The sequence below is a fragment of the Mesocricetus auratus genome, unplaced genomic scaffold (assembly GCF_017639785.1).
Source record: "Mesocricetus auratus isolate SY011 unplaced genomic scaffold, BCM_Maur_2.0 Super-Scaffold_100676, whole genome shotgun sequence".
NCBI classification, from domain to species: Eukaryota; Metazoa; Chordata; class Mammalia; order Rodentia; family Cricetidae; genus Mesocricetus; species Mesocricetus auratus.
The window spans coordinates 23651462-23675270 of NW_024429266.1; the positions used below are offsets into that span (position 1 = coordinate 23651462).

The 23809-nt window shown below is 39.7% G+C and overlaps 3 long non-coding RNA genes across 4 annotated transcripts in view; 1 reads left to right on the top strand and 2 right to left on the bottom strand.

The window, feature by feature from the left end:
• LOC110341097 overlaps nt 1-20225 on the bottom strand; it is a 134184-nt gene extending 113959 nt beyond the window's left edge. For both annotated transcript variants that reach the window (XR_005873878.1, XR_005873879.1), the window contains exons 1-2: nt 20183-20225; nt 18203-18332 (exon numbers count right to left, since the gene is read on the bottom strand). This is a non-coding gene — a long non-coding RNA (uncharacterized LOC110341097). The remainder of the gene's footprint in view (nt 1-18202; nt 18333-20182) is intronic.
• On the bottom strand, nt 991-6039 carry LOC121136763. The gene is made up of 2 exons (XR_005873880.1): nt 4817-6039; nt 991-1221 (listed from the first exon to the last, which is right to left on the bottom strand). It is a non-coding gene; the product is annotated as an uncharacterized LOC121136763 (long non-coding RNA).
• Nucleotides 20226-20677: 452 nt separating the features above from the next.
• LOC121137194 lies at nt 20678-22535 on the top strand. Its single transcript, XR_005874427.1, has 2 exons — nt 20678-20718; nt 21779-22535. It is a non-coding gene; the product is annotated as an uncharacterized LOC121137194 (long non-coding RNA).
• The last annotated feature ends 1274 nt before the right edge of the window (nt 22536-23809 follow it).

Consider the following 23809-nt stretch of genomic DNA (forward strand, 5'->3'; position numbering starts at 1 on the left):
CAGTCATACAAGTATTCCATAAGGAGGAAACCAGGCAGTTCTTTATCAGCCCTCATGCTATAATAGAAAGGAGCAAGGCCATCATCTCAAAGGCATAGGATATGCATTAACATTTCAGAAGATGACATATTCATATTTTTCAATCAGGGAGGTAACTCAGCAAGTGAGAATGTTTACCTCAGGCCTGATGACTCAGGTCCAATCCTTGGGACCCGTGTGGTGGCAAGAGAGAATCATCTCACAAGTTGTCTTTGAACTCCATATGCACAACATGGATGTAGCCCCACCCCCACCCCCCACACATACATAAACATATACAAAATAAATAAGTGCAATATTTTGAAGTGCTTATGTTTCTTGAACACTTACTAGAAGCTGATGGTTTACATTACTTTTTTCAGATGAAAAAACAGAGACTAAAGCGGTAATGTTGTGTCTGAATTGCTTCATGCAGAAGAATGGACTTCTCTATTAATAATGATGAAGGCATGATAGGCAGAAACAGGGATAATACAAAGTGAGCCACGGATGTTGTCGCCTCATTTACAAAATCAGTACTGAAGGATTCAGACCAGGGCAAACTTCCTATGCTTCTCTGCTACAGCCCTAGAAGTGACATTAGCATTATGTCATGCTAGAGCCATGAACACTGGGAGAAAGCACCTAGCTCTGCTTAAGAAGTGGAGTAGTCTCTCTAATGTGACATGAAATGGAAAGAGATTGACTGTATGATGACAGTGATTTACAACAGATTTTTTTAAGTTGTAGATACCCAATAACTATGCTGAGGGGTTTAAGAAGAATATATTATTTATGATTACAGGAACTGAAACAAAAAAACCATCTAGCAAAGTATTAGACAACTGTCGAACAGTTCCATGATTAGAATAGTTCCACATACATGAAGAAGTCACAAAATTGTCACACTCTGGCATCAAATCAGATATCTGCACACCTGACATATTTTTAACTCAAAACAGATAATTAAAATACATCTAGGTAATGTCTTTATTGTTAGATTGTGTTACGACCAAATTAATCCAGCAATAAAAATAATGATAACGCCTTTAATTTATATGACATCTCTTTTTCAAAGCTCATGCCGACCACCTGGTAATTATCTTCTGTGTGTATATTGTCATAAGATAATCTGTGGAAGGCAAGTAACTTTCCGCAGTTCTTGGCTTGTTCCATCTTGCTGACAATGGTTTTGCTGTTATTCTGGGGGTAAAAGAATTAAATCTCCTTAAGTACAGTTGTTGTTGGTACAGCCTCATGTCATTAGTCAATAAAAAAAGCAATCAGCTTCAAAGTACAACCCAGTAACAGACAGGGTAGGGGTAGCAGCAGTTTAATACAAGGAGTTAAAGCTGAGAGAAGGGAATCTTTCACTCCTAGCCTAGGTCCACTCTACTTATACATGTATACCACAAACACATGCGTGCGTACACACACACACACACACACATACACACACACACACAATCTTAAGCCATGTGTCTTCAGATGGCCCTAGGAATTTTTCCTTTTCTTTAGGAAATCACAGGAGTTGTGAAGTGCTTTTAGGATGTTGGTTAATAACTATCTGTGCCTCAGTTCTGCACAATGCCTGAGGTTTCTTCCAGGAAGCAGTGAGCAGAACAGTTACTGTTGCTCCTGATATCAGAATTTCTGTTTGCACAAGTGCTGCTCCTGTGTTTGTCATTGCTGTCCACACAAAGTCAACAGGAGCAGCATTGTGAGGGTCCATGAGGACAAGACTGGAACTCTTGAGACAACTTTTCACAAGAAGGAATGGCTGGAAGCCATGCTTAGGTTGCCTCATATTACTGTCCATATCTCAAATCGGTGCACATTTCTAGAGTAAGAAACTTCTAGAAAATTCCTCTGAGCATCTCTTTTTGGATGTTTATACACTGTGTGAAGGTGTATTGCTGTGTTTGGCTAGTAAAAAGCAGAACTTCTGGGCAAGGAGAGGGAGGAGGAGGAATCGAGGCGTGCAAGAGAAACTTGAGGAGACACACAGAGGAAACAGGATGGGTGATCCATGACAGAATGTAGATTAATAGAAATGGGACAATTTAAGTGATAATATCTAGTTAAAAATAAACCTAAGCTAAGGCCAAGTTTTCATCATTAATAAGTCCCCATGTTGTTATTTATGAACTGATAAACAACACAAAGAAAAAGCCAACCAACTACAAGAATCTCTTGTGATATTTTTACTCTCATCTCACGTCTCAGACAGGTACCATGAAACCATAATGACAATTTGTCTTTGATCCTTCCCAATATCCTCATAGTCTGAAAATAAGACAAAAGTAAAGTTTGTCAACAGTTCAGGGACCATCCTGAAAAGCCAAAGGCATGCAAGTTATCTGCATGTGCGAACTGTACCTATATGTGACTACTCTATACAGAAGAGTGGAATATTCTGATGCAAAGTGAGAAGCGCTATTTGGATACTGACACTGCAAATGGGCCTCTTGGGCACAATGACCATGTGACAGCAAAAATGCAAGTGTTCCAGCAAAGATGGAAATGTTGACTGAAACTATTTTTATTTTTTTATAAATTTATTGACAGTAAAGTCATTAAAAGGAATGTTAGCTGAACATGCATTGTGTACTAGCATGGTCACTAATGCATATTAGCATCATATCAGAATAGAGCAGTGGGAAGAAACCTGGAAATGTTGTTCAGCATGTATTTTGTGCCCCACCCACCCTTCTTTAGATGCCTTAACTCACCAAATGGTGGAAGTTTGTATTTAAACCCATGTGCTATCTATATGGTCCAACTGAAGCTCTGAGTGATTTTGCAATTTCCTGATGTTCTCACTACTTAAAACAAAATGATAGTGTGACACTACAGATAAAGTTCTAATCCATTTTTGGTGTCTTCAACTGTTCTGAGCAGCTGTCTGCAAGCCTACATCTTCTAGGGTAAGTTTCCTGCTACTTATTTCTGCTGCACCTTGTTCTCCTGTCTACCTACATATCACATTTTACTAAAAATGCTTAATTATCCAGAAACACCTATTAACTTCCTTAATGGATGGATTTTTGTGGTATTGCTTGCTTTGGTATTTTAGCAGAGTGATAGCACACAATAAAGTATAACTTATTTCCTCAAACTCAAATTTACATGAGTCATAAAACTCCACCCTCAATTGTTCTTTAAAGGTGTTGCATGCTTTAGAACTGTCCTTTAACATGGTAATTGTCTATTCTCTGTCTACAATTTAGAAAATTAAGAGTCTTGCCACATCCTGAGTTCTCTAAGCCTTGTAAGTTTCAGGGGCTTCCTTTGTCAGATATTTGATCTATTTCCCTGACCTGTCTAAGTTATTTGATCCACCTAAAGCTGAGCCCCTTGCTCTCCCCAGGGAGAGAAAGCTTTCATATAGAGGAAGTAGTTCCCCAATGAGGGAGAAATCACTGTAGTCTTCTCTGATTCTTAATCCAAAAACCCTGCTGATATGAGGTAAGCCAGGTCCTCTTCAAACAACAGAATCAATCAAGCCTCACCTTGCTGACTCTGATCTTGTCCATGTAGACAGGCTACCACCCTTTTGCTACCTTGAATACTGGATAAGAAATTAATTCTTCGTCTTGAACATGGCAGACCCTATGTTGCAAGATTTTATAGGGTACCTTGCCCCTCATTAAAGAATCTGAGCCTTAGTTTGGAAGGCTATCCATAATCTTCCTTATAGTCAACACATGAGCTAGAAAGTCCTTTGCCAAAGAGCTTTTGGGGCATAGGATATCTCAGTTTAATATATGAGCATACAAATTAGAAGCCTGGTTTTAACTAGACCACACTCAACAGTTAGAAAAATTAAATATGCAGATAAATGTAGAAGGGACATGAGACAAGTGAAACTTTCATAAATGTAGTTTCTAGGATTCATCTGTGGAGGTGGATCAGACAATGGCTTAATTCCATTAGATTAATATTCTGAACTTTGTGTTGCCACATATAAATAATTCCAGAATTATCAAGCAAATCAAAACAGTTATTCATTTGTAGAAATAAAGCAAAACCTACATAAATGCTTCAATACAAATCAAAGCCCTAATTCCTTAATTCTGAAGGTCACAGTATTTTGGTCCCAACCTATGAAGTGTTTATGACTTAAAAGTTGCTATTACAGTCTCTAAATGGCTAATAGTTATCCCTAAACAAATCTGAATAATATGGAAAGGCAAATTGGAACTTCTGGTTCTAACCTTGTGTGATGTGTCTTTACAGACAGCATGAAAGAAGCTCGTAAGAGAATACATTTATACTAAAATGGCATCAACCATCTGTAAGATATGACCTCAGTTACAAGTTTCAGAGTTTATCTAGAGTTCTCCTCAGGAACCAGGGCTGCTGCTTAAATGAATGGGAAGAGAGAAAGTGCCGAAAACTTAGTGGACTTTTATGATAATACCACTAAACAGCTTTTAAGTTACAGAAAAATGGTTTCAGCTATTTCTTGTAAAGAAAAAAAAGACCTAACATATTTACCTAAGAAGAATTAGTAAGAATCATGAATTGTTACCCTTCTAGACAGGGAGCAGTCAGCAGTGGGTGATTTGAGAGCCCACTTTTTGTGACTTCAAATATTTGGGCTCTTATTACTACATTAGCAGCATTGCATGAGTGGTGAGTTCTTAAATAACATTAAGTCAGGGAATCAGCTTTTACCTAGACAAAGTCAGATCACTTTTATTACTTATTAGAAGATTTGTGGCTATTTAAGACAAATAATCTAGATCAACAAAATTTCTAGGAATCCAGGTTTGCTGGGGTCTTGAGTGATTACCTTGGAACATCATTGTCTTGATAAGCAGTCTTATATCTTCTCCCTGGATTTCTTGTTTTCTCAGAGCTTGTGTGTTGCTGAGCTCATTATGTAAATGAATTAACAAAGCAGGTAGAGGAAGCTGTGAAGACTCTGAGGCTGATAGAGACAGAACCCAGGCCCAGATACACAATCAACTCTCCTAATTCCTGTGGTTCACACAATGAGAGACACTGGGAATCTCAAAACCAGGTGAGTCCTCTAGTCTTCTTCATGGGGAATTGAGACTTGGGGGAAAGAAGTTTACAAAAAGGATGGACAGAGGGAAGGGGAGGGTGTAAGGGAAAGAGAAGGAGGGAGGACAGGGGGAGAGAGGTGAAGGGAAGAAAGACCTGATTTTGAGATCTTGGCTTTGAGAAAAGAGGCCTGGATGTGCATTTGAAACGGAAGTGAATGAACATGAAGACAGCATGTTCACAATATGAAGGACACAGACAGAAAAATATTCATCCTATTCATTTGTAGTCAGCAATATTTCCTAGCTTTAAATATAATACTTTGAAATACAAAGAAAATTGCATAACTAATGTGTCCCAATGAAGCATTTTCTTTCATGTCTTTGTTTAAATCTTTATTATTAAAATACTAAAGAAACGTAAAAAAAACAGGAGTATCCAAAGCTCATTTGAAAAATGAGAAAAATCAAAAAATGAGAAAAATCAAAAGTGTCAAAAGGACTGATTTACCATTGTTTAAAATCCATGTTAGTGAAGTATATTTCCAGTTTTCTTTCTCCCTGTAGCAATTAAACGTTTTAAATGGGATTATAAAATCAAATGGAAAAAAGGAGTTGCTGGAACCATGTGGCTCTACCAAGCTTGGAGCTTCCCCTGTGGTGACATTTCCGAGTGGGAATTCTTCCTGCCTGGAAGGTGCAGAGTAAGGAGGATTCAGCTGATGAAGTCTGTGATTCTATAGTGTATTTTAGGGAACAAACCAAGCTCAAGGGTATCTGAAAAATCTAATGTATCTTCCCAATTGAAACATGAAGGCCAAGGCTGATTAAAAGACTGATTTACGGTCTTCTAATTTCCTAATATGCACTCTTTCATATCCTCATTTCTGGTTTTGATCCTTGGCCAGACCTCACCTCAACTCATGCTTTTTATAATAGTACAGATATCCTACCCACCTCTCATTTGAAAAGAAACATTTTTACTGACTTGTCAGCACTTGCCTTCTCTTTCTCTCACCTGCAAGCTATTTATGTAGTTTAAAAAGAAAATGTGGAAGGGCCTTAAAGAAACCAGTGGCATTCAAACTCTCTCCTGTTCTGATGGCGAGGAACTGGCAATCAGCATCCATGTGCATTTCTACTGAAACAGAAAGTACATGTGGGGGGGAAGAGATCTGTGAACTGCAGGAGAGAGAGTGGGGGAGGGAGAGGGAGGGGAGGGAGAGGGAGGGGGAGGGAGGGAGAGAGAGAGAGAGAGAGAGAGAGAGAGAGAGAGAGAGAGAGAGAGAGAGAGAGAGATGAAATGATCAATTTAAATTCCACTCTGGAAATAGTACACTTTTAGAGAACAAGAAGAGGGCCTTCTTCACCACACTGGTAGCCCCAGTGAACCGGATTTGCTGAGTTAATTATCCAGCAAATAAACATCAGTCAACATCAACTGGCTGCACACGATAGTCAGCCACTTACCTACCTACCATGTTGCTCACTTCTCTTTGGAAGCCTTCTCCTTCTCCTAAGGCTTTGTGAAGCAATGAAAGCCTGCCTGGCCCCAGAGAGAATGCTGCATACTCCAGGTATCTTACTGATAGTACTCTGGATATATATAGCTTCATTATGCCAAGAAGCACTGTGTGCATTCTGCACTTCTCTTCACAGATCCTAGAGTTAAGGGCCAGTACCTTGAATGCCATTGCAAAAGTGTGACAGATCAGAAATTACCTCAGTCTTGTCCTTGGCTGCTTAGACAACATATAGTCTATAAAAAATGGTGGTCTGAGAAAGCATTCTAAGTATTGTAAACTATAAACAATGACTTTCACTAGCTATGGATTTATCCATAGGGATCATTGATGTTAATTTGTCACCACTGACCCCTTGAGGACCTTTATATGTTATTTTACAGGTATACCCTGACACTAACCTCAGGTATGAAAACTGTGAACTCTGCTTGAGTGTTGATGACTCTTCTCGGTTCACCCTCAGGCTGTGTAACAAGCTAAGAATCTGAACTAAAAATTACCATTTTTTATCAGCTATGAATTATGCATGATATACATAATAATTAGATCTGGACATAGCATCTATGGACTACTGACTGGTCTAGCAATCTAATTTTTTGTCTCTTTAAGATGCAAAATTGGGCACAACTAGTCGAGGCCAGGGTACTGTGCACTGTAGCTCCCACGCCTGCAGGAGCCAGCCTGCCCAGAGACAGCCAGCTTTCAAGTCCCATTCTCCACCCACTGGACAAGAGAGGTAAGCATGGAACTGTCTCCAGCCTGCATTTCAGTGCCCAGAGTAGAACCACCGGAGACCTGGGGACTGTGTAAGGCAAATACAATTCTGACAGGATTCAGCCTGCCCAGAGACTGCCAGGACCATAGTCCCTTTCTCCACCCGCAGGGCTAGATAGGCCTGGGCATGTTTACAGCCAGTCTTCCAGTAACCTGCACACAACTAGCCAAGGCCAGGGTACTGTGCATTGCAGCTCCCATCCTGGAACAAGTCACCCCACCCAGAGACTGCCAGCATCCAAGTCCCATTCTCCTCCCACAGGAAAAGTGAACCTAACTTCCAGTGCCCTGAGCAGAACTGTAGGAGACCTGGGGACTACACACTGCAGATCCCATCCCCACAGGGTCCAACCTACCCAAAGATTGCCAAGGCCCTGGTACTAGGATGGCCTCCATCCACGCAAGAGGAAAGCCATCAAATACTGGACCTGCTCAAACCCACTGGAAAGGAACCGTGGTCACATACCCACCAGTAGAAGAAGACACTCCTTCTGCATCCACTGGAAGAAATGATGATAAGGAGACAATATAAAAACACACCCAGCAACAAAAAAAACAATATGATACCCCCAGAGTCTAGAGACTCTACACCCGCAAGACCTGAACAGCCCAATGCAGATGAAGCAGATGAGAAAGACCATAAAAACAACTTCATGAAAATGGCAGAGGCCCTCAAAGGGGCTATGAGAAAATCCCTTAAAGAAATGGAAGAAAAAACAAACCAAAAATATTTTTTAAAATGCAAGAAATGGAAGAAAAAAACAAACCAAAAAATTCAAGAAAGGTAGGAAAAGCAAAGCAAAAATTGCAATAAAAAATTCAAACAGTGCAAGGGTTGAAAGCTGAAATAGAGACAATAAAAAAACACAGTCTGAAGGAATGCTGAAAATAGAAAAGCTGGGCAAACAGTCAGGTATTACAGATGCAAGCATAACCAACAGAATACAAGAGATGGAAAAGAGAATCTCAGGTGTTGAAGATACACTACGGAAAATAGATTCATCGACCAAAGAAAATCTTAGGTCCAACAAATCCCTAACACAAAATATCCAGGAAATATGAGACACCATAAAAAGGCCAAACCTAAGAATAATAGGGATAGAAGAAGGTAAGGAAACCTATCTCAAAGAGGCAAAAAACATATTCAGCAAAATCACAGAACAAAACTTTCCCAACCTAAAGAAAGGCATGCTAACGAAGGTGCAAGAACCTTACAGAACACCAAATGGAGTGGACGACAAAAAAAATCCCCTCACCACATAATAATCAAGACCCCAAATATACAGGATAAAGAAAGAATACTAAGAGCAGCTGAGAAAAAAGTCAAATAACATACAAAGGCAAACCTATCATAATTACACCTGACTTCTCCATGTAAACTGTGAAAGCCAGAAGGTCCTAGATAGATATTCTGCCAACACTAAGAGACCACAGATACCAGCCTAGACTGCTTTCAGTCACTATACATGGAGAAAACAAGATATTCCATGACAAAACCAGATTTAAACAATGTGTATCCACTAATCCAGCCCTATACAAAAAGTTCTGGAAGGAAAACTCCAACCCAAGGAAGTTAACTACAACCAGGAAAACATAGGCAATCAATAATCCTACTTTACCAATAACCAAAAGAAAAAGGGGTGAAAATCCACACACAATTACACCAACAAAAACAACTCCAAAACAACAAAAAAGCAATCAATGGTCATTAATATCCCTCAATATTAATGGTCTTAATTTGCCCATAAAAAGACACAGGCTAACAAAATGGATTCAAAGACAGAATCCATCCTTTTACTGCATACAAGAAACACATGTCAGCTTCAGAGACAGACATTACCTCAGAGTTAAGGTAGGAAAAGATTTTCCAGTCAAATGGACCCAACAAACAAGAGGGGTAGCAATTCTAATTTCTAACAAATTAAATTTTAAAAATAAAATAAATCAAAAGAGATGAAGGAGGTCATTTCATAATAATCACAGGAGAAATCCACCAAGATGAAGTATCAATTCTGAACGTCTATGACCCAAATACAAAAGCATCCACGTTTGTAAAAGAAACACTACTAAAACTCAAATCATACATAAAACCTCACACACTTATAATGGGAGACTTCACCACTCCACTATCACCTCTAGACAGGACCAACAGACAGAAACTTAGCAAAGAAACAAAGGAACTAATAGAAGTTATGACCCATTGGGTTAAGCACACATCTATAGAACATTCCATCCGAACAAAAAAGAAAATACTTTCTTCTCAGTGCCACATGGAAACCTCTCAAAAATCGACCACATACTCAGCAGCATATCAAACCTCAACAGGTAAAAACAAAAATGGAATACCTCCATGTACCTTATCAGACCACCATGGGTTAAAGTTAGAATTCAACAACAACACAAATCACAGAAACCCTACAAACTCATGGAAATTGAATAATATGCAATTGCACCATTCCTGGGTCAAAGAAGAAATAAAAAAAAGAAATTAAAGACTTCCTAGAATTCAATGAGAATGAAGACACCACATACCCAAACTTATGGGACACTTTGAAAGCAGTGCTAATAGGGAAGTTCATAGCACTCAGTGCCCACATGAAGAAACTGGAGAATGGTTACAATAGATGATTAACAGCACAACTGAAAGCCCTAGAACACAAAGAAGCAAACTCACCCAGGAGGAGTAGATGCCAGGAAATAATCAAATTGAGGACTGAGATCAATAAAGTAGAAACTAGAAAAACAATACAAAGAATCAATGTAACGAAGAGTTGGTTCTTTGAGAAAATCAACAAGATAGACAAACCTTTACCCAAACTTTCCAAACCTCAGAGTGTGAACATGCAAACTAACAAAATCAGAGGGGTTATAACAATGGAGACTGAGGAAATCCAAAGAATCATCATGTCATACTTTGAAAACCTGTACTCCACAAAATTTGAATTTAAAGGAAATGGATGATTTTCTGGATAGATATCACTTGCCAAAATTAAATCAAGAACATATAAGCAATTTAAACAATTTAAATTGACCTATAACCCCTAAGGAAATAGAAACAGTCATCAGAACTCTCCCAACCAAAAAAAAAAAAAAAAAAGGCTAGGTCCAGCTGGCTTCAATGCAGACTTCTACCAGAAATTCAAAGAAAAGCTTATTCCAATTCAACTCAAAGGTCTCAACACAATAGAAACATAAGAATCTTTGCCAAAGTCTTTTTACGAGGCTCCAGTAACCTTCATACCCAAGCCACACAAAGACACAACTAAGAAAGAGAACTATAGACCAATTTCCCTTATTAACATTGATGCAAAAATACTCAATAAAATACTGGCAAATTGGATCCAAAAACACACCAGAAAACTCATTCACCATGATCAAGTAGGCTTCACCCAGGGATGCAGGGATGGTTCAACATATGAAAATCCATTAATGTAATTCATCATATAAACAAGCTGAGAAACAAAAATCACAAGATCATCTCACTAGATGCTGAAAAAGCCTTTGACAAAATCCAACACCCTTTAATGATAAAGGTCTTGGAGAGATCCGGAATAACAGGAACTTACTTAAACATAATAAAAGCTATATACAGCAAACCAACAGCCAACATCAAACTAAATAGACAGAAATTCAACGCGATTCCTCTAAAATCAGGAACAAGACAGGGCTACCCTCTCTCTCCATACCTTTTCAATATTGTGCTTGAAGTTCTTGCTAGAGCAATAAGACAACAAAAGGAGATCAAGCGGATACAAATTGGAAAGGAAGAGGTCAAACTTCCACTATTTACAGATATGATAGTTTACATAAGTGACCCAAAAAACTCTACCAGGGAAATCCTACAGCTGATAAATACCTTCAGCAAAGTGGCAGGATACAAAATCAACTCAAGAAAATCAGTAGCCCTACTATATAAAGACAAAAAAAGGGCTGGGAAAGAAATCAGAGAAACATTGCCCTTTACAAAAGCCACAAACAACATGAAATGCCTTAGGGTAACGCTAACCAAACATGTGAAAGACCTGTATCAAAAGAACTTTGAGTCTTTAAAGAAAGGAATTAAAGAAGACACCAGAAAAAGGAAATATCTCTCATGTTCTTAGATAGGTAGGATCAACATAGTAAAAATGGCAATCTTACTGAAAGCAATATACAGATTTAATGCAATTCTCATTAAAATCACAGCACAATTCTTCACAGACGTTGAAAGAACAATTCTCAGCTTTATATGGAAAAACAAAAGACCCAAAACAATCCTGTTCAACAAGGCAAAGTCTGGAGGCATCACCATCACTGATTTCAAGCTTTATTACAGAACCATAGTCTTGAAAACAGCTTGGTATTGGCACAAAAATGGGCAGACAGACCAATGAAATCAAATTGAACACCCAGACATTAGCCCATACACTTAGGAACACCTGATCTTTGACAAAAAACCTAAAATTACACAAGGGAAAAAAGAAAGCATCTTCAACAAATGGTACTGACGTAACTGGAGGCTAACATGTAGAAGACTGCAGATAGATCCAGGTCTATCACCATGTACAAAACTTGAATCCAAATGGATCAAAAAGCTCAACATAAATCCAGCCACACTGAACCTCTTAGAAGAGAAAGTGGGAGGCACCCTTGAATGAATTGGTGCAGGAGAGACTGCTTCCTGAACATAACTCCAGTAACACAGACACTAAGATCAACAATAAATAAATGGGACCTCCTAAAACTGAGAAGCTTCTGTAAGGCAAAGGACACAGGAAGACAAAAATGCAACCCACAGATTAGGAAGAGATATTCACTAACCCCACATCTGACAGAGGGCTGATCTCCAAAATTTACAAAGAACCCAAGAAGCAAGTCTCCAAAACACCAAAGGATCCAATCAAACAGTGGGGTACAGAACTAAATAGAGAATTCTCAATAAAGGAGTCTAAAATGGCTGAGAGACACTTAAGAAGGTGGTCAACTTCCTTAGCCATCTGGGAAATGCAAATCAAAACAACTCTGAGATACCATCTTACTCCTGTCAGAATGGCTAAAATCAAAAACACCAAAGACAGTTTATGCTGGAGAGGATGTGGAGAGAGGGGAACACTCCTCCACTGCTGGTGGGAGTGCCGACTCATACAGTCACTTTGGAAATCAGTATGGAGATTCCTCAGGAAAATGGGAATCAGTCTACCACAAGACCCAGCAATTCCACTCTTAGGCATATAACTAAAGGATGCACGTTCACACAACAATGGCATCTGTTCCACTATGTTCATAGCAGCATTATTTGTAATAGCCAGAACCTGGAAGCAACCTAGATGCCCCTCAACTGAAGAGTGGATAGAGAAAATGTGGTACATTTACACAATGCAGTACTATTCAGGGAAAAAAAATAATGGAATCTTGAAATTTGCGGGCAAATGGATGGCACTAGAAGAAACCATCCTGAGTGAGGTAGCCCAGTCATAAAAAGCAGAACATGGTATGTACTCAGTCATTTATGGATTTTAAACATGAATCACAGGAGTGCCAGCATACAATCCCACTGCCAGAGAGTCTGGGAAACAGAACCTTCATCCAGCGACTGATAGAAGCAGAGGCAGATACCCACAGCTAAACACTGAACTGAAGTCCTGGAATCCAGTGACAGAAAGGAAGAACTGAAGAGTAAGGGGGTTAAGACTGGGCTTGTTTAACCCACAGAAACAGTTGACCTGAACAAGGGGGAGCTCTTGGACCCCAGACTAATGGCTGGGTGATCAGTATGGGACTGCTCTAGACCCCCTGAATGTGGGTGTCAGTGAGGAGGCCTAGGTAATCTATGACTTCTTGGGTAGTATTTATCCCTGGCATACAAATGAACTTTGCTGCCCATCCCACAATGAGGGAGGCTCTCTCAGCCTAGACTCTTTTGGGAAGGCCTAGGCCCTGCCCTCGATGAAATGGCAGATGCTGGAGATCCCTCATGGAGGGGCTCACCCACCATTTGGATCGGAGTAGAGACTGAGTGAGGGACTGGAGGGCCTAGTGAGAAGAGCAGGTGAGGAGGGGAGGGAGAGGGAGCTGGGATTGACATGTGAAGCAAGCTTTTTTTCTAACTTAAATTTTTAAAAAAAGGAAGAAAGAAAAAAAGATACAAAATTGCCCCTATTGGGTTTTGTTATTGGTATTTCCATATAGTATTAGTGAAACCATTTAAAAAGTGGTAAAATAATGCAAATGCAAATTATTGGAATTAGGAAATATTGGAATTCATTTAAGAATCATACTGTGAAATTTGCCAAACTATCTTGTTTTTAACGTAGTGGAAAAACAGAGCTATATGAGAATTACTCCTGAAGGCCACCCTGTAAAGAGAATGTAGAGAATTACTGAGGAAGGCAGAGTTAAACACTCTGGTTGTACTGACCGGAAATTTCATACTTAAAAAATTTGAGAGTTCATGCAGGATGTCTCAAACACTTCACAACTTGGTTGCATGGTAAACTGGGCAGACAACTCTCCACATGGGTGCTTAGCCAAAAGGCAGAAAAAAAAAACAATAATAGTTCCCTCTGACGGCATTTCATAGCATCTCCAGGATGTCCCCTGGTCCCTTGTAAGCCATGGAAGCAATTGCTAGCAAGCACAGTTTTGAAGTTGGGCCCAGCCTGATCACATAACCTCTCTCATCTGAACCCTCAGTGACTTTGTCCATTACTTTTACATGAGCTGAAACATAGTAGGTGTTCCCGGCTCACTGCATACATTCTTACTAAATAGTCTGGTTCTTCTTGTTTATAAACTGACACTGTTGTTGTTTTCTTCTTAGTGTGTTGGTCTCTGTATGTGGCATACATGGTGTATGGCTGTGTGTGGAGGCTAGAGGTCATGTGTCTTCCTAAATCATTCCACACCTTACACATTGGACAGGATCTCTAGATAGAGCCCAGGGTTTGCCAAGTTGTCAGTCTAAGTCGTCAGCTTGGCTGAGGGAGTCCCTTGTCTGGTCACCATGCTCATCTGATATTCACATGGGTTTGGCAGTTCAAATGATGGTCTTTGTGTTTGCATGGCAAGGAGTTTACTCACTGAGCCAGAGGGTGGCTCTTCTCTTGGAAATGCTATCTCAGTTCTATTAACTCTTATCCCTAGCCAGAAAATAAATAAAAATAATTAAGAAAACTACATGAACTCTTAAATGTAGTTCAAAAGTTTTTAACCAATCAATTCTCCAGGCCACACTAGCATCTTCCATCTTTGTACTCTGTATTATAGGTTCCTGATTTTAAATTAGTGCATTCCTTACTATCTCATGGAACATAGCATATCTTAGTCACCTACCACATTTCCTAGGAGTCCTAGATTTTTCCAATAAACATTAATCACGGTGTTTATTATTTTACTTGTAGCATTTACATTTAATATTTGTGTATTGAAACAGCCATCTGTCTACAAATCAAGAGTGTGTAATCTGACTTTCCATTTTAAAGATGGGAAGACTCAGCTTGAACTACTTGTGTTGTCCCACTGTGACTGGATAAATTTTCTTCTCCTCACACGTCATCTCCTAGTGACGGGAGGCTGTGCAGTAGGTACTTTTTGGTTAATGGCTATGACTATGTCTGTTATGACACAGAAATAATATATAGCTGAGAGGTATACTCCTGAAAAATATTTACAAAACTGAACTAGAACAAGTGGTGTACAGCTGGCAAATTAGGGGCTGCGTGAAAATTATTTAAGGCAACTTTGGGAACTCACACAGTTGTTATCAGTTGACTTATTGAGTGATATTGAAATATCTCAAAAAATTTGAATAAATTTCATTTTCCTTGGCTTGACTTTGAGCATTTTTCTAGGAACCATCCTAACTTGCCTCTTCAGTGTCATCTTTATCTCTAATAAGTCACCTTACAATGTAATCTAGTTCAATGATTTATTCATTATCATCCAAGCACATCTCTTGCTGGGTAGCACAGGCTTGGTCTCAAACTCTGGATTTCCCTGCCTCAGCCTCCCAAGTGCTGGAATTAGAGGTATGCAACTCCAGACCTGGTTTATCTTAAACTTTCTTAATTATATTACTGAATATAAATCTTCCTCCATTTCTTTTAATAGATTAATTATTACTCCTTCTTGTAGATGTATCGAAAAGCCTGTCTTCATTTATAATTATTCATTTAGCAATTAATAAGGCATTCATATCTGAGTGTACGCTTTATTGTCTTGATTACCTTTGGCATTATTATTGGTTGCACCTTTCTGACATTCAACACTACCTGTGGATTCTCTTTGATGTCGGAAGAGCACTGAATCTTTCTTTGCATCCCATTGGAAAACTTATTTTTCTCTCTACTGTTCAATGTCCTTAGTTGCAGGAGGGAGTGGCACAGGGGAAAGGAAGGCAGAGCTACTGGCTTCCATTACTAATATAAGCATGCCAACTTTAATTTTACCATATGTGGGAGCTCATCCCCTATGGATGTCATGAGGCTAGTTTTATATTCCCTTTTGCCATAGGAGACCTAGTGCTTTTTTAGCACAGTAGAGATAGTGGAGTAATGCTACATACAGACTGGAAGTGAGCTGTATGCGCTGGAAGTGAGCTTACTTTAGCTTAAAGTTGCAAATTTTCAGCCCATGGTCATTGAATCTAATGATCTTAGAGCCCAACATGAATACATATACCAGAGGCTGCTCACACCATGAAGCATCAGAGAGAAGGGACAGGGGACAAGGGCTAGCCTTTAGTTCACGTCCCCAGTGGCTTATTTCTTCCAGCTAGGTGCTATTCCTGTTTCCATCTCCTCCAAACACTGTGCTAGCAACTGGGATCCAAGTGTTCAACACATGTGCCTATGAGGACATTTCATATTTAAATCACAGCATGAACATAGTAAGACCTAAATTCCAATCCACACTTCATCACTGAACAGTCAGGATGTTACACATGTATAACTAGATTAGCTTCTCAAAATCTCAAATTCCTTACTTGGGAAAATAAAAAAAAATTGGATTAGATTATTTTCCCTCTTCCCTTACCATACTCACTTTTAAAACTACTCCAAATCTACGATACATCAAATACCCCCAAATGCCAGGAAAATTACTTCTTCAAATCTTTGTATAGTTGCTTGATTTTGAATTGCACGTATGATTTTTTTTCTATTTAGCCTTGACACAGTAGCATAATGGTTAAAGTCACCTGCTTTAATAATTGAAGACACACCAGTTATATCAGGAAATAAAGGGCAAGAAAACAAAGCACCCAAAGTACTCATCTCCAATTTTTCATAAATAATAGCTAGTTATCTAGGGAAGTGCAATGGCACCTGCTAAGTCTCTTCCTGTCTGAGTTCAGCCAGGAGGAATGCCAACCAGATCAGTAATAACAGCCTCCTGAGTGGGGAGAAATGAAGGCTGTTCAATTTTGTATTCTGCTCATTTCTATTTTAGAAGAAAACAGTTGACACTGTCTCATTGAAAAGAAAATGCACTCCGATTTCATCATCAAATAGTATTTATTATTAATCCCCAGAGGGAGCACGGGGCTGTGCTAAGCATGCCAATTTGCCTGCCACCTGCGAGTGGCATTTCTGTGTGTCAGAACCTGGTCTCCTTGATGTTGATGCTATAGGTTAGAAGGGGCAGTGACAAAAAGATTAAAGGGATGAAAAATAGACTTTGGAGGAAAGGTCACAAGAATTGCAAAAGGTTAGTCTGTGAAGGGATGGCAAAGGGTTGCCTGGTTACTGCCTCCCAGCCCAGGGAAGGCTTTCACAGGATGCATTATCTATGAGCAGGTAGCCTCTAACGCTGCAGAATAGCAAATAAGAGAGCGTGCATTTACATTAAGGAGAGGAAATGTTGAACTGCCTAAAAAAATTGGACTACTTAGACTGCAGAATTTCCTCCCTGGAAAGGTTTAAGGAAGACTAGAAGTTCTAATCTCCAGAGGGAGGGGCTGAGTATATCAGGTCTGTTTGAAAGACAGAACACTGGCTCTCAGGTCATGTTTGAATGGTCACCCTAAAATGACCACCTTAATTTCCAAATCAGGACAGTGTCACTGGAGCAGCCAAGGACCAGGAATGATTTCACTGTGGAATAGGCATGTGAACCAGCCCTGGGTGAGATTTTATCAAGAATTAGAGGAAAGGCAAAAGCAACAATGGCTGGAAGACACTGTGAAAACAGGGCAAGTGACCGGGATGCCTCGTCATTAACCGATTGAGACTTCCAAGTTAATAAGCACACTGCTTGAATTTTCCCTTTACTACTTAATCACATGATTGGCAAATTGCTTAGCCTCTAAATTTCAATTTCCTCATTTATAAAATGAAAGAGTCTTAATTTCACAAGAGTGTATTGGACGTATAATACAGTGTGTGACACACAGTAGGTGTTTAAAATAATAAAGTGATAATACCTATGGTAGTGATTAGTACTGTTAAAGAAAAGCAATTCAAATAAGGTCAGCATATGATAGTTGCACAAATAAGCATTTATTAGGATATTCTCATGCATGTGTATATTCTACTTAGGTCATAATCAGCAACTTTATTACCTTCTCTTGTAATTAATTACCTTTCTTCATCTCTCATCATTCCCTTTCTAAAATTAAATTCAGTTCAAGTAGAAAATTCAATGTATATAAATGAATAATGGAAATACATGACTAAAAGTTAGAAGGTTTTCTAACTTTTCAGAAAGGGAACCTAAGGTTGTCTATGGTTTAATAGGAAAAACTTCAGACTTAATCAGCCTGGAGTTGAATGTGGTTCTGCCTTGCATCCATTCTTTGTATTCTAAGCACATCACTTCTTTGCCTTCCCATTTATCAGCTAAATGGAATAACCATGCTTATTTTGCCTAGTTGTGAAAAAAGGGAATGATTTTACTTACACATTTATGCTTTCATTCATCCACTACTGTCTGGTCCATGAAGGAAAGTGGTGATGTCTTGTGATAGTTTTAATTTATTAAGGTATAAATGTACGGTATTATATTATACTCAAGTGTCTTCAAAGTGTTCCTATAAAAATAATTATTATCCGTTTTTATTAATACAGCTCTAGGAAGTGAGATTGTCAAAAAAATCCAATACTCAATAACTAGCCAGCTCACTGAACCGTGATGATAAAGCAGAATTCCCCATCTTCACATAATTTCAAGTGAACTACATCTTATAAAATAATACAGAAACCTTTTTATCCTTTATGATCTTCATATCCTTTTACTGTGAAGATCCCAAATTTCTTTAGGTTTTTTTTCCATTAGTAATCATTATCACTATTTGCTTAAGGCTGTAATAGTTTTAACACAATGATTTCCTAGCTACTGAATAGAACCTAAAACTTATTAAAAAGAGAGAGAATGAGAAAAAAATTAAAAAATTTGAGAGGCAGCTCCAAATTATTCTGAAAACTGGAAGTGAGTCAGGAGCAGTATTTCCCAGTCACTGCAGAATTAATGATAATCCCCTCTGCTACTGTATGATTTGCCCTAAGACTTCTCTACACATAGGGGGCATGAATTAGTGAAAATGTAATATAAGTAAAGTGAGGAAAAAATTATATCCCCTTTTCTATTTAAGAAGCAAATAGTTATATCTAAGTCACTTAATCTTAACAGTTTCCTATAAACTCTTTACATGAATGTTATAATATTCATCCTTCCTCCCAAGCTTGTCATAAAGCTCAAAATAATCAATGTATGGAGCAAAAATTCTTGAAATGACTATGCACGTGGTCGTGATTAAATCCGTGGCTCACGAAGCTAAAACAAAAACACATGCAGATGGAATCGGGACTTGGTGGGAAGAACAAGGGAAGGGGGAAAGATAAGTGCAATCAGAATGTATTACCTACATTTATCAATTCGTCAAAGAATAATTTCATTTCATTTCTATAGGTTCACAATAACCAATTAGACATTTGGGGATTATTAGAAGAATGATATTTCTGGTTTATATGGGAAACTACAAGTGCAGAAATGTATCCTAAAGAATTATAATAGCCCACACATCAATTTCAAGAGTCTTAACACCCATGTGGACCTTGGTCTAATCTTACCAGTGAAGTCTTGCTTATGATATCTTCGTAGCTGGCTGCTCTATCACAGTAATTGCCTTGTGATTTCAACAAAATTAAATGTTTCACCTATTCAAGAAATGTGAGTGCTACACTATTTAAGTGTAAGATCCCACACCTAAAATGACTATAAAGCATCCACTCTAGAACATGAAGAAGATAGATGGACTTCCCTTCAGGACTGCACAATCTCATACTTGTGTATGTGGCTTGAAGACTCCACATACACACATCCAAGTGCACATTCCTGGTATCTCTGTGGCTGCATTCGCAGACTAGTGAGGGCAAGTGCATCTGGTTCTCCACAATGTTCATTATATGCAAAACTATGGGAACTATGTTTGTCCTAGAAAATTACAAAGCAAACATTAAAGACTTATAATCTTGAGGAAGAAGACAGGGGACAACAGATACAATGCGTGAATATAATACGACAAATCAGAGGCATATGCCAGACACTTAACCATGAGTTTCAGAGTCTTGTGATGCCCACACCATTTTATTCCAGTGGCTCTTGGAGATTTTCCTCCTTGTTTCCCTCCTCCCTTCCTTTCTGCTTCCTTCCTTCTTCATTCATTTCCTCCTTCCCTCATTTTTTCCTTTGTCCTTACTTTATTCGTTCATTTCCACCTTCCTCATTCTTTCCTTTGTCCTTCCTTCTCTCCTTGGTCAGGACATAGGAAAAGAATGGTGCTGTATTTAACACGGTGTAGGCTTTACCGGACGCTGTAACAATACGCGACACACAATTACTGACAGTAAAGCTAAGTATTTAATGTAGAAAATTACTCACAAGATACCAAACCCAGAGGAGCAGTTTTCAGTGGCCGACCCGGGAAGCCGATCTCCAGAAAAAGAGACCGAGACTTCCTGTGTGCTGTCTTTTATGCCTTCCCCCGTAACGCCCCTAGCCATGCCCAAAAGCGGAACTACGTCACTAGCCAGGCCCACTTTTGGCATGGCTAGGGGCGTTACGGGGGAAGGCATAAAAAGACAGCACACAGGAAGTCTCGGTCTCTTTTTCTGGAGATCGGCTTCCGGGTCGGCCACTGAAAACTGCTCCTCTGGGTTTGGTATCTTGTGAGTAATTTTCTACATTAAATACTTAGCTTTACTGTCAGTAATTGTGTGTCGCGTATTGTTACAGTGTCCGGTAAAGCCTACAGTTTGGTGTCAGAAGTGGGATTGGAATCCGGACCCAGGCACCCAGAAAAACGGCTTCTCTCGGCCCGACCAGGCACACGTGGACTCTCCTTTCACTAAGTTCCTCACCACTTGCTCGGCAAGGCACGATTCCTGCCGCCAGGAACCAGCACCTCCTACCTGCCGGTAAGGTTAGGTGGTATTCCAAGAACACGGGAATGACCCAGTCATTTGAATCCTCTTCTCAGAATGATCTTGGTCTGGATCTTCTCCTGCAAACTGGGACATAGCAAGTTGCCTGCGGAGACTAGATTCTCTACCAAATGCAAAACCAAAGCCTTCTCTGTTATAGAGAAGTTGCTTTCCTCAATGATACTTCTCTAATGATCACATATTGTTTCCTAGGAAGTACTCCTAAATTATTTAAGAGGAACAGCCTGTCACCCTGTGCACTAAGATCTGACTCTGCACATCCAGTCCCTAAGATGCACTTGATCTCATTCTTTTGACTTTAGGGAAGAAATCAACAGTAAAGGTTTTCTTTGTGTTTTTCTGTTGATTTGGAAGCATTGCTCACTTGCTTATTTATTCATTTGTTTATTTTTGTAAAGAGAAAATGATGAAGAGTGTCTCCTAAGGAGAAAGTACAGATCACAGATAATTCACTGTCACCTCTCCTGGTCTTGTACTTAAACCATGCTCCATGCAGTCCATGCAACCACAGAAACCAAGAACACATTTCATAATAGTTAGTTGCCAACTTTTTTTAAAGAAACATAATGCCTTAGCCTTTTATTCAGGGTGGCTTTCAGGTGATGAGAAACAAGAGAGAGAGGGGGGAGGGAGGGAGAGAGAGAGACAGAGACAGAGAGAGAGAGAGAGGGAGGGAGGGAGGAGAGAGAGAGAGAGAGAGAGAGAGAGAGAGAGAGAGAGAGAGAGAGAGAGAGAGAGAGAGAGAGAGAGAATTTCCCAGGGTGGAAATAGGATAGGGGGAATGGAAGGCAGAGAGGGGGGAGAAATGTGCATAGGGAGTGAAGATGGAAGGAATGGAAGGGAGGGGAAAGGAAGACACTGGGAGGTGAGGGAGGGGTAAGCAGAGAGGCAAACAGGATTGCAGGTAAAAATAAAACAGAAAAAGCCCAGGTGGGATTCATGCAAACTGTTCTCATCAACACTGCTACTCCTCCTGTCACTGCAACTGTCAAACAGGCTCCGCTCGTAATGAAAGGAAAAATATTTTATTCAGATTTATTAATTTGAAAATGAAGCCCGCCTGTCGAGAGGGGGACAGTTCTTCTCAATCTGTCATCGTTGAACCACACGCTCCTGACACCGGGATTCATTTGTCTTGTCGGCTCTGACAGTTGGATTCTCCCAGAGCTCTTCCTAGCGGATCGCCCTGGGATTTTAAACCGGATGAAACACATTCCGACAAGGAACAGCCTCTTTATTAATGCAAATTACATGAGGAGGAGAGAAAAAAAGAGAGAAAGAGAGAGGCGCCGGCAGCCGCTGTGGCGTTCTTATCCCTGTATCAGTCATCCGTTATTTACATTTATACACATTTTTCAGTTTTAATAAAAGGAGACCCGGATTTTCAGTGACATTTATGGACAGTTTGTTTCAAAAAAATGATGCCATCAATGTAATTGTATGCAAAAGAAAGCCGCGCAGCGCTCTCCTCTGTTTGCGCTGTGTCCAGGGAGCCTGGCCGCACCTCCTTCCTGATGCACACTACCGGGAGCAGCTTGGGTACCACCTGACCACCAGCATCCCAGCACCCGCGGGACCCTCAGCTCCTTGACAGTGCCCTACTTCCAGCATCCACCAGAGCCCTGGCCACATGGGCTGCCTGGACTGTCACCGGTCCCACTTAGGACCCTGGAGGCCTTTACATTACCAACGACCAAGGGCACAATTAACCTTCAGACCCATATATCACAGGGTCCCACCAAAACTAGAGCAGATTAGGAAAATGCATTAAAATCTTTTTTAAATAATAATGATGCATATTTAATTACAGAGCAAGACTAAATTCCGTTTCCTTTTTGTCAATGCAGTGCTTAAAAGTGTTTACTATTTTTTCAGTGAAGAAGGAGGTCCATTGATTTAAAAAAAAAAAAGGCCCACAAAGGTGATAAGGCATGGTATACAGGTAAGAGGTTAAGAAACAGATGTTCTCTCAGTCTCTCAGTGTTCCTGCTTGGATGAAAGCTTCCTGAAAGGAGGCAAGCAGGGAGCATCGCTTTTTTCGTTGGTTCCAGTCCCCCTGGGCTCCAAATAGCAAGACTCCTACTCCCTCCGTTGCTGTTGGTACTGCAGCTATGGAGATGTCAAACTGGGAGTTCTAGACATCAATAGACCTGGTAGATCACTTCCACTTCAACCCACTAGCTCTTACACCAAATGACACTGATTCCTGGAGGGAATGACTAACCAGTGGGACTTCCTGAGGTGGGTTAGCAATCTCTATTTCCTACTCTGTAAAACATAAGCATTAGGCCAGACCTGTGATGACTAAGGTGTGGCCAAGAGGTCAGCTGACCAAATTCTTGGGCCTCCATTCTGCCCCACAAATCAAAAACTCTGGAAACGGGAACTGATAGTCTCCACGTTGGATCTTCTGATATCACTGACCTTTAAGGAAAACTAGACAACTCCTTCACAGCTCCAAAACTCCATAGCTGTGTTTCCCTCTCTGGAACAGTTTAAAAGCTCCTCAGTACCCCATCCACAGGTTCAACCAACTGCAGATAAAAAAATCCTTGAAAAACGATTACATCTCTACTGAACAAGTACTGAGTTTTTTCTCATCATTATTCCCTCAACAATACAGTCTAACAACTATTTACATAGCATTTACATTGTATTAGATATTATAAGTAATTTAGTGGTGATTTATAGTCTGTGGGAGAATTGTGTAAGCTATATGCAAATACTAAGTCATTTTATATAGGAGATCTGAGCGCCTGAGCTTGTGGGTATCTGGGGATAGGAGGAGGAAATTCTGGCATCAATCCACTGTGGATTCGGAGACCATACCTTATGCATATTTTAGAAGTGAAAAGCATTTTACTAGGTTTTGTGGGTTCAGGCTATATCTTTCTTTACACTTGGGATCTTTATTTAAACACAGGAAGTTAGAAAAGCAAGATTCATCTGGCAAGGGTCAGACAGGGCTGTCATTTCTCTAAAGCCCTGTGGGTAGGTAACCCTGGTTTTCAAATCTAGATGGCTATCTAAACATGAAGCATGCAGAACAGCCTTGAAACGGGCA